Source organism: Rattus rattus, chromosome 14 (genome assembly GCF_011064425.1).
Source record: "Rattus rattus isolate New Zealand chromosome 14, Rrattus_CSIRO_v1, whole genome shotgun sequence".
Taxonomy (NCBI): Eukaryota; Metazoa; Chordata; class Mammalia; order Rodentia; family Muridae; genus Rattus; species Rattus rattus.
Genome location: NC_046167.1, coordinates 62,588,960 through 62,599,336, shown reverse-complemented (window position 1 = coordinate 62,599,336; position 10,377 = coordinate 62,588,960).

Genomic DNA, 10,377 nt, shown 5'->3' with positions numbered 1-10,377 from the left:
CTGAGGCTTCACCCCCAAAAGGACCAAGAGGGAAAATCTGGGGAGCAGTGGGGAGCGGTTTTGTTAGGGGTGAGTCCTCCTCCTCACTATTTCTCGCCAGCAAACCAAATGCATCATCACGAAGACTGCAGGACTCTGCAAGAAAGCACAGGAGCACCTCACTGAGCTGCAGGAATGAGCTTCTCATGCAGAAGATGACTGAAGTCCATGCTGGTGGAGAAAGATTTGGTTGGTTGTTTGTTTGTTTGTTTTTTCTCAAACTCTTTAGGATAGCAAGATTTATTGGGAATGACTGAAGCCACTGTGAGGAATGGAAGTTCTATCATATAGCTAATTTATTATAATGTACATAACCCAGTTAAAATCTGCCGAACCTCAGGTCCCCCCCACTCCCTTCAGGATCTTGAAGTGTAGCTTACTATCAGAGCACTTGCTGAGTGTGTATGAAGCCCTCATGCATTCTGGTGTGAGTGTGTGTGCATGCGTGCATGTGTGTGTGCATGTGTGTGTGTGTGTGTGTGCATGAGTTTTGTACACATGCATTAGTGTGCACACGCCTTAGTGGAATTGGGATTATAGTGTAAACCACTGGCCATTTCCCCATTACTATTATGTGTTGAATATACCCTCTCCCCATGATCAACTGTTTAAGACATAACTTTTTGCAATGGCAAAATATGCTACCCTACCTAGCTTTCAACCCCAGTCACTCTTTCTGCTTCCTGGTCTACTGAGGGGTGAGCAGGCCACGTGTTTCTGCTGCTGTCGGCCAGCATGCCTTCCTGCCATGATGAACTATATCCCTTGGACCGTGATCCTCCATTCCTTAAGTTGCTTTTGTCAGGGGTCTGGGCACAATGACAGGAAAGTAACAAACGCAGGCCCACATGAAAACTTCACCAGCTCCTAGCTTAGACAGTTCTCAATCTTTGGTCCCAGGATCAAGATCAAGTTTGGTACAGTGCCATAAATAATCTCAACAGATATTTAATTGATGAATACTTGAGGCAATAAACCCAACAAGGGCTTAATAGGGGAGAGGGAGAGAGAGAGAGAGCTTTCAGAGCACCTCTGCAGACCATGATTCAGAGTACTTGAGCCCTGGTAATTCCTGGGTTTCATATGTTTTTACTTCAATAAATATACTTTGGCTAAAGTCATATTTGGCACAGGCTATCAGTCCAAAATTGGATGCCTAATTTAAATGGCTGCAAGGCTCCTCAAATTCCTGGCACAATACACCCAGGGCCAGCTATGATTAGCCAATGCTTCATAACAGAACGGCTGGTGGCTTCTATAAGTGGGGGGTGGGTGTGGAATCACCTAGAGAGAAAGCAGGGCAGCACAGATGCCGGAAGAGCTAGAACCTTCCAGGGGTACTGAAAGACCCATGCCGGGATTTCCCAAACAACCCTAGATCCAGAGTCCACCTAGAAACACGGTACAAATCTTAACTTATTTTCAAATCTATTGATTGCTAGATTCTTCACCTCTTCTTGGGTAAGACATAATTAAACGATGACCTAACTTACCCGAGCCACTCTACAATCTACCATCAAGTACCAGTCAACCATAATCTCCCTTATCTTGAAAGAGTTTCCAGGTAACACGAGATACTAAACATACGACCTGCAACGCCTAATGCCCAGTGTGTCTGCGTACCATGTTGCGTGCCAAGCACAGGGGCTCCTTTCTGTGGAAAGGAAAGAAGTCAATGATGCAGTCACCTGCTGGGAAGGAAGCCCTGAAGTTGAAATAGGCTCCGGATATTTTTAACAATGCAAAGGCTCCAAAAAACGAACTCAAGGAAAGAGAAAACAGGTTGTATAAAGTGGGTCACAGTGGCTGAACGTCATCTGGTAGTCTTTACTGTGGAGGTTTTTCAACGACAAAGGATTATATAAATATCACCCTCCTGGCTGGTAATGCCATCACATCTTTTCTTCATGAGTCATGCCATTCCCCAGAGAGTAACTTCTTCAGTCACGTTTAGTTTTCAATTCCCCCTAAGAGAGACCAGAATTTTCAGTATGCGTAGATGCAATCGGTTGCCTGTGTAACCTCTCCTTTGAGGGTCACAGACAAGCTCTTTCAAGACAGATTTTAAGGGTGACATGAAGGTGCTTTGTCTGTTTGCAAATGAAAGGAAGGAAGGAAGGTGGAGAATGGGGGTTGGGGGGTGAGGAGCTGTTTTCCTGCACAGCTACAGCAGAGAACTGAGCTCATCCTTCTGAGAGTGCTGAGTCAGCACAGCCATCCCCAGGGACTGAGAATATATAACAGACCAGATTTGGTCCCGTCGTGGTCGTTTGAATTAAAATGGCCTCCATGGGCTCACATATTTGAAGTCTTGTTCCCCAGTTGGTGAAATTATTTGGGAAGCACTGGGAGGTAAGGCCTTCTTGGAGATGTGGCTCTTGGGGCAGGCTTTGAGGTTTCAGAAGACTGCACAATTCTAGTTAGCTTTCTTTGCCTCAAGGATGTGAATCAAGTTGTGAGCTCTCTGCTGTCCCTTCATTCCGCCATTGTAGACGCTAACCCTCTCAAACCATGCAACGAATTAAAACACTTCCTTTTATAACTTGGCTTGGTCACAGTGTTTTATCACAGAAATAGAAAAGTAACCAAGACAGAGCCTAACTCAGAGGACCTCAGAATGTGACTCTATTCAAAAAGGGGGCCTCTAAATAGGCAATGAGGTTAAAAATTAAGCCACTGAAATGGGGTGGTACAACCCGAATCCTAACAGGAAGTGACAGAGCGTTGTGGCTTGAATGTCCAATGCCCCCACAGCCTTGTGTACTTGAATACTTAGATCTCAGCTGGTGGCACAGTTTGGGGACATTGTAGAACCTTTGGGACAAGTAGCCTGGTTAGCATTTGCAGATCACTAGAGCACATCTTAAATGTTGCATTGGATTCAGGCCAGCCAAAACTGTGAAAGCGTCAGTTCCAAGTGTCAGCACACTGCTCCGTGCCTGCATGTCACCACCATGTCACCAGTAACCACCAACCACAACACATCCTCCTTGTATTACTTACATCAGGCATTTTGCCACAGCAACAAGAAAAGTAATAATACAAACAGACACCAGGGACAGGAACACACAGGTCACAGAAAGACCCTGGTAGCAAGCAGCCCCTTATGAACCAAGAACAGAGGGCACAGGAAAACTCAGACCTCATAACTCCTAGGCCTTAAACTTCTTTTATGTCGTTGTTCTCCCCAGCTTTATTTTACTTATTTGTATGTGTTTAGGGGGGTTGCCTGTATGTATGTCTATGTGCCACCTTGTGAGTAGTGCCCATAGAGGCCAGAAGAGGGCATTAGATTCCCCTGGGATTGGAATTATGGGATTGGAATTGTGAGGTGCTGGGAATCTAACTCAGGTCTTTGGAAGAGCAGTCAGTATGCTGACTGCTGAGCCATCTCTCCAGCCCTGACCTTAAAATTCTAACCACATGACTGTGGGAGGATACAGTTCTGCTGTTTAAGCCACCAGTGGGTGGTATTTTGTTATGGAAGACCCAGCAAATGAGTGCAAGGCAGGCAGACAGCCTTGTCGGTCAAAGCAGGTCTACTACAAAATTCCATCATTGCTCACCCCTCCATGCCAGCAGCAACCTACACACACACACACACACACACACACACACACACACACACACACACAACACACAAACACACAAGAGAGAGAGAGAGAGACAGGACAGAGACAGACAGACTGAGACTGAGACAGAGACAGACTGAATTACTCGCAATGCCAGAACTAATAGCACAGGAGCGAACCCGCCCTCTTGAAGGACACAGACAAGCAAGGAACTACCACAGCACTGTAAAGACAAGGAGACACTCTCTCTAGATGGTCAGAGAAGGCTTCTAAGTGAGGAGCTGATCAGCTTGAGCAAGAGAAGGGTGATGTGGGGGTAAAGGAATTCAGGTCAAGGAGCAAGAACAAATGTCACACAAAGCCAAAGACTAGAACGATGAGCGGGAAGGAACAATGACCAGAGAAGAGTCCAGGACCCCAAGGACTTCAGATTTCCACAAAGAGCTACAGGAACCTCAAGCCTGTGGCACGGAGATAAAATGGCATCTGTTTCCCAGAACATGGCTGGCTGTGAACTGCTTTGATGGCAGATGGGTTGCAGATGGAGAGTGTAAGGAAGCCGCGTGGCTGTTTCTGTAAGTCATCTGAGGAAGGACAGCGTCCTCTCAGAAGGACATGACTGGGAAGCTGTATTCCCATAGGCCTGAATCAGAATTCCTGATTCTACCATGAGGTAGAAATCAACAGGCTGGCCCAAGATGACGCTCCAGAGAGAAAGTCCATTTGAACATCCAGAGGTGACATTCTCAGAGAGAGAGGTGACTCCCAAAACAGCCACCACCCTCAGCACTCCCAAACCTTGCCTGTCTTCTATGCCCTGTGGAGACGCCTTGAGAACAGGGTAATATCATCCACATTTCAGTTTTCTGGACACAGCACTGCTAATTCTTGATACAAGTCTCTAGAAGAAACTTGGACTCTGAAACCCAGCAGAACCAGGCTCAAAGTCTGATGTCAGGAGCTACTAGACCAGTGGCTTTGGGGCGATGCTGCTGCTGCTGCTGCTGCTGCTGCTGCTGCTGCTGCTGCTGCTGCTGCTGCTGCTGCTGCTGCTGCTGTGGTAGTGGTTTGTATATTCTTGGTTCAGGAAGTGGTACTATTAGGAGGTGTGGCCTTGTTGGAGTCAGTGCGTCACTGCCTGGAAGCCAGTATTCTGCTAGCAGCCTTCAGATGAAGATGTAGAACTCTCAGCTCCTCCTGCACCAGGCCTGCCTGGATGCTGCCATGTTCTTGCCTTGATGATACTGGACTGAACCTCTGAACCTGTAAGACAGCCCCAATTAAATGTTGTCCGTTATAGGACAACCTTGATCATGGTGTCTGTTCACAGCAGGAAAACCCTAACTAAGACAGAAGTTGATACCAGGGACTGGGGTATTGTTGTGAGAATGTGGATTTTGGGACTCTGGATTTGGAAAGCAGTGGAATCCTTTAAGTGAGGCTTAAATGGGCCATCCTAGTAGGAATATGGAAAACTTTGTTGCTGTGAGTGATTTGAACTGAGCAGACCTGGCCCAAGAGATTTCAGAGAAGAATTTCAGTGTGTGACTGAGATACTGGTTTTTGCGGTATTTTGATGAAGAATGTGGCCACTTTGACCCTTGTCTGAAGAGTCTACCTGAGGCTAAGGTAAATAGATATTTATTGCATTGACAAAGGAAGTCTCAAAAAAAAGCCCAAAAGAAACTTTGTTCTCTGGTTAAGTTTCATGAAGAGCATTTGGAACAAGCATAGCAAGCTGAGAAAGGGAAAATATAAAATATATGGTTGGAGTATTAAAGGGGCACCAGGAACTGGAATGGAGCTGAATCCTGTGTTCTAGGAGATAACAAATTAAGGGAGTGGGACTTTTGGGGCAAGATCCTACCCAGCTAAATTTAGATCCAGGCATGGTAATACAAGCCTTTAATTTCAGGAGATCAAGCCAAGCCGATCTCTTAATTCAAGGCCAGCCTGAGACAGAGCAAGTTCTAGGTGAAGAAAAGCTTAAATGCAGATACAGAGGTACACAGCTTTGATTCCAGGAGACAGGCATGCAGATCTCTGAGTTCAAGGTCAGTCAAAGAAGCAAGTTCCAGGGCAGCCAAGCCTAGGCAGTGAAGGAGTTGGAAAGCAGGAAGCTGGTGATAGTGTAATAGAACGAGGGTGGCCATGTTCCAGCTCCAGCAAGCAGCAGAACTTGGCAGCTTTGGCCATGTGGCTCTGGCTTTTGAGTCCAGAATAGAAGGGATAACTGGGACCATGGGTGCTGGTTAGCTGAAGCCAAGAAATCAGTGATTTAGAAGAGACCAGCATCACTGAGTACAATCTTCTGGGAAGTGTTTCTTGAGAGCACAAAGAAGCTGTGTTCCAGAGATAACCAAGGTTGTGCCTCCTGTTGCAGCTGTACTTGGAAATGTGGAAGAGTCACCCAGGTGGTACTGGTTTTGAAGACATGAAGGGGTCATGAAGAACAGCTGAGGCTTGGCACTGTGAGAGGCCATGGAAGGCCATTGGTGAAGGTGCAGCCTCAGTTGTAGTTGATAGCCCAGGATTGAAGGGGTCATGCAAAGGAGTTGAGGCTTGGTACCATGAAGAGAGCCTATGAGAGGCTATTGGTGAAGCCTTGTTGCAGCAGAAGACCCCAGTGTATTGGAGATGCCTGTACCATGGGATGATCACCAAGAACAGCAGTGGAGTGGATCAACCTGAGCTTAGAGTGCTACAGAGGGCAGAGCTGGAGAAGTGACGCCAGCCCTTTGGAGAAGCCCAAGGTGTTTGAGATGCCAGAGCCATGGGCTATCTACTGAGAAAAGCTGCTAACAGGGAATGGTACCAGCCCAGGAGAAAGAAGTCTGTTGCAGTCAACAAAGATGAAAAGAATTGAAGATCTGAAGTTCGCTTTGGCATCAGACATGGAGATGCAGAGTTTGGAGTTTGCCCAGCTGGTTTCCTGTCTTGCTTTGGGGATTACATAAGTGATTGGATGAATCTCAGAAGAGACTTTGAACTTTGGACTTTTAACATTGTCCAGACTGCTATAGACTATGGGAACTTTTGAAGTTGGACTAAATGTATTTCGCATTATGCTATGTTTAGGTATGACCCCTCCCCCAATAGATTCATATGTTTGAACAAGCCTATGGGGGCCAGAGAGTGGAATGTGATGGTTTTTATATGCTTGGCTCAGGGAGTGGCACTATTAGGATGTTGGCCTTGTTGGAATAAGTGTATCACTGTGGGTGTGGGCTTTTAAGACTCTCATCCTAGCCGCCTGAAAGTCAATATTCTGCTAGCAGCCTTCAGATGAAGATGTAGAACTCTCAGCTCCTCCTGCACCATGCCTGCCTGGATGCTGCCATGCTCCCACCTTGATGATTATGGACTGAACCTCTGAACCTGTAAGCCAGCCCCAATTAAATGTTGTCCTTATTAGACTTGCCTTGGTCATGGTGTCTCTTCACAGCAGTAAACCCTAACTGAGACAATAATAATGCTCTGGTCCTCAGTTTCTTGTTGTGCCAAATGAGGAGAATAACATCCACCCACTCGGTTGCTATGGTGATGAAGTAACATCAAGTGCCTAGCGTGGTGGTAGTGAGTGCCTTTAATCTCAGCACTTGGGAATTGGAGAAGGAATAATCAAGCATTTTAAGTTAACCTCGGCTACATACCAAGTTCAAGACTAACCTGGGCTATGAGAGACTTAAACTCGAAAGAAAAAATCCACAAGATTATGAGTACCGTGTACCTGCTATACTTCATTCATTCACTTTTGCCCGATCTCAGGCGTTCGCCAAGGCTTGAACATTCAGGAAGTGCGTTCCCAAAAGGGACAAACGATCGTTGATGATAAATGCACAGTGGAAGTCGTTTCAGACAGATTAGAGTCAGGAAGGCACGGTGAATCCCCACTCCTCAAAGATTCTGCCTTGATAGGAAGGGAGCCCAGGTTGGCACTTGCCTAACAAGACCTCCATCCCACCAAAGCTGGACAACCCCAGTGTGATAGATAAGACTGTGAGTCCAGATTTAAAAAAAAAAAATACAGTATTCTTTATAAATTGACCTTCCTGGATTTTGAAATTTGACTCTTTGTCTCCTTGATAGCAAAACCAGCTGTACTGGGAGAAGGACTGGCTCAATTATAAAGTAAACTAGCTTTGCTCTGAGCTGGGGGAAGAAATGTGGCCATGTTTTTGGCACCTTTTAATTGGAGAGAAATGCTACCACGCTGGAGAAAACCCAAAGAGCAATTAAGAGGAGGAAAACACTAGAAACTTCTAGAACTGGTTAAGTATCGGTTCCAAAAGCCACACACACTCAAATTCCAGTAGGATGGGGTGTCCAAAGGGGTGTGCGAAGGCCAAACGTGTGGAGAAGAGATCCGCTCCTTGATTTAAATAGGAAGACATGAAGTTAGAGGAAAACAGGCTTTACATAATTTATTTGTTGCATCAAGGAGAACTTGCAAGCGCCTGACCAGGGGGATGAGCTGCTCTTTAAAAGCTCTGATTACAGCAGATTGACCAGGCAGCAGCTGACTTGGACTCTGGGGGACCTCTATTAGCATCTCCTTGGGAAGGGAATGAAGCTGGACCCCCACTGAGCATGGTAAGGTGTGGGAGGGGCGGGTTGCAGCATCGAAGACCATGGGAAAAGCCCCCTGTGGAGAGCCTGGGTCAATGGGTGCCAGGCACTGTAGAGGAAAGGGGCTAGAACAGAGGCAGCCTCCACAGTGACTTACACGTTCAGGATGTGCAAGTGGGGGAGCACCAGGAAGGAGGCAGACTCACACGACCGCTTTACACACACACACCCACACCCCACATCATATTCTCATGCATCCTTCAAACTCACACATATTCATGCATATGTAGCCTGAATGTCCACAGACACCCGAATGCATTCTCACACACAAGTGCACACACCCCACGTGCTCACAAATATCCGTACGCCCTGTGTGCTTATACATTCACTCAAACTCATGTACAAACTCACGTACATTTCTATGCACACACATCCAGGCCCACGCTCACACGCTCACTCAGCTGGAAGGCATTTAGAGCAGACAGACAGACAGACCGACAGACAGAGACAGGGAAAAGGAGAGACTGGGCCTGGCATGAACTTTTGAAATCTCAAGCCCCTCCCCAGTGACATACAACAAGGCTATACCTCATTCCCTAAATAGTCCACCTGTTAAGGACTAAACTCCCAACCATATGGTAGCTATGGGGAGGGTCATTCTCATTCAAACCACATCTTGACATCTTGAGCTCTTTTCTGTGTCTTTCTAATTTACATAATTCTACACACACACACAAACACATACACAAATGCACACACACACACACACACACACACACACACACACAACACACAACTCTTGGAAGCTTGTAGCCATAGCTGTCCTGAATTTGCTATGTAGCCCAGGCTGACCTTGACCTGACACAGATCCAGTTGTCTCTGCCTCCTAGGTTTTGGGATCAAAGGCACAATTATGCCCTGCATGCTTTCTGACTTAAGGCTACTTTAGAAGTGTGCTCTCTACTGTATAAACAGGAAAGTTTTGCCTTTCTGTCGTTTGGCATTTATAATTCATTATACCATAGTTAGAATGTGGTCTTTGAAACTTACTGAGATGGATTTTAGAGCTCTATAACCAAACCCTAAAGCGAATTGCCTGGCACAGATGCCAGGACGGGAATGCCGTCCTCTGAAAGAGCATCAAGCAGTTTTGACCACTGAGTCATCTCTCCAGCCCTGGATACAGGATTTTCTAATGCATTGAATTGATACATTGCTAGTGTCTGTGGAACTGTTGGAATCTTCCATGTCCCGTTGGTTTTTAATACTTTGCCAATGATTAAGAAAAGTGTATTCAAAATATTTCCCTAAGAAGATGGACTTGTCTACTTAATGTTCCTGTCATTTCTCTTGGAAGCGCATCAAGTCTCTGTTGATGTATATATACATTACTTCTTTCCTGTAACCTTAATCTTTTGTCATTATGAAGTGGCCTCTGTATATCTAGCAACGCCTTCTTCCGGAGATGTTAATAACACCCTACAGCAGTCCCAGCTTAGTCCTGCTTGGAATCCAGGTGTCTTGTGGAACCATGCCCAACCACACTCCCTTTTTGGCAGCGTGGAGCAGAAGAAATCTGAAAAAGCTAATAATTAAGTGTTGGATTCTCTTCGGGTCATTTCAATACGCTTGAGTGCACTGTGGTTTCACCGGGACAAGAAAGTGTGTCCAGAGGGAGCCTCCTTGGCTTCATCACTGTCTAGCAGTCTGTCCCCGAGCAACCTTGTTCATCCTGCGCCCTTGCGCGCTTCACCTGCCTCTCAGGTTTCTTCCCTTCAGACCGTAGTTCTGCGACCTCTAGTGGCCCTTCCTGCTCTGCAATGTGACTGGAGGATTGGCTTTGCCTGCCCAGTGGCAATTGTCCTGGAGTTCTCTGCACCCTGGCTTAGACCTTGCGTGGTCTGCCCAGGACTGGCGTCTCAAATGTCTAAGGAGACCCTAACTCGTGAAAATATGCAGAAACGGTCTTCCTTGCCCTCTACTCACCGCGTGCCTTTCAGAAATCCCTTGACATCCCTGCCCATCACACTTAGCGGTGCCTAGGCAATCTACCCAATCCAGGTTCTCCCCAGCCTGGGAAATACTTTTGAAGGCTTACGATTTCTGAGTGGGTGTGACCATTAACCCCTCATATAGGATGGGAGAGACAGGTACGTTCTCCTCTGTTCAGAGGAATGAAATGCCAGGGCCTCTGTTG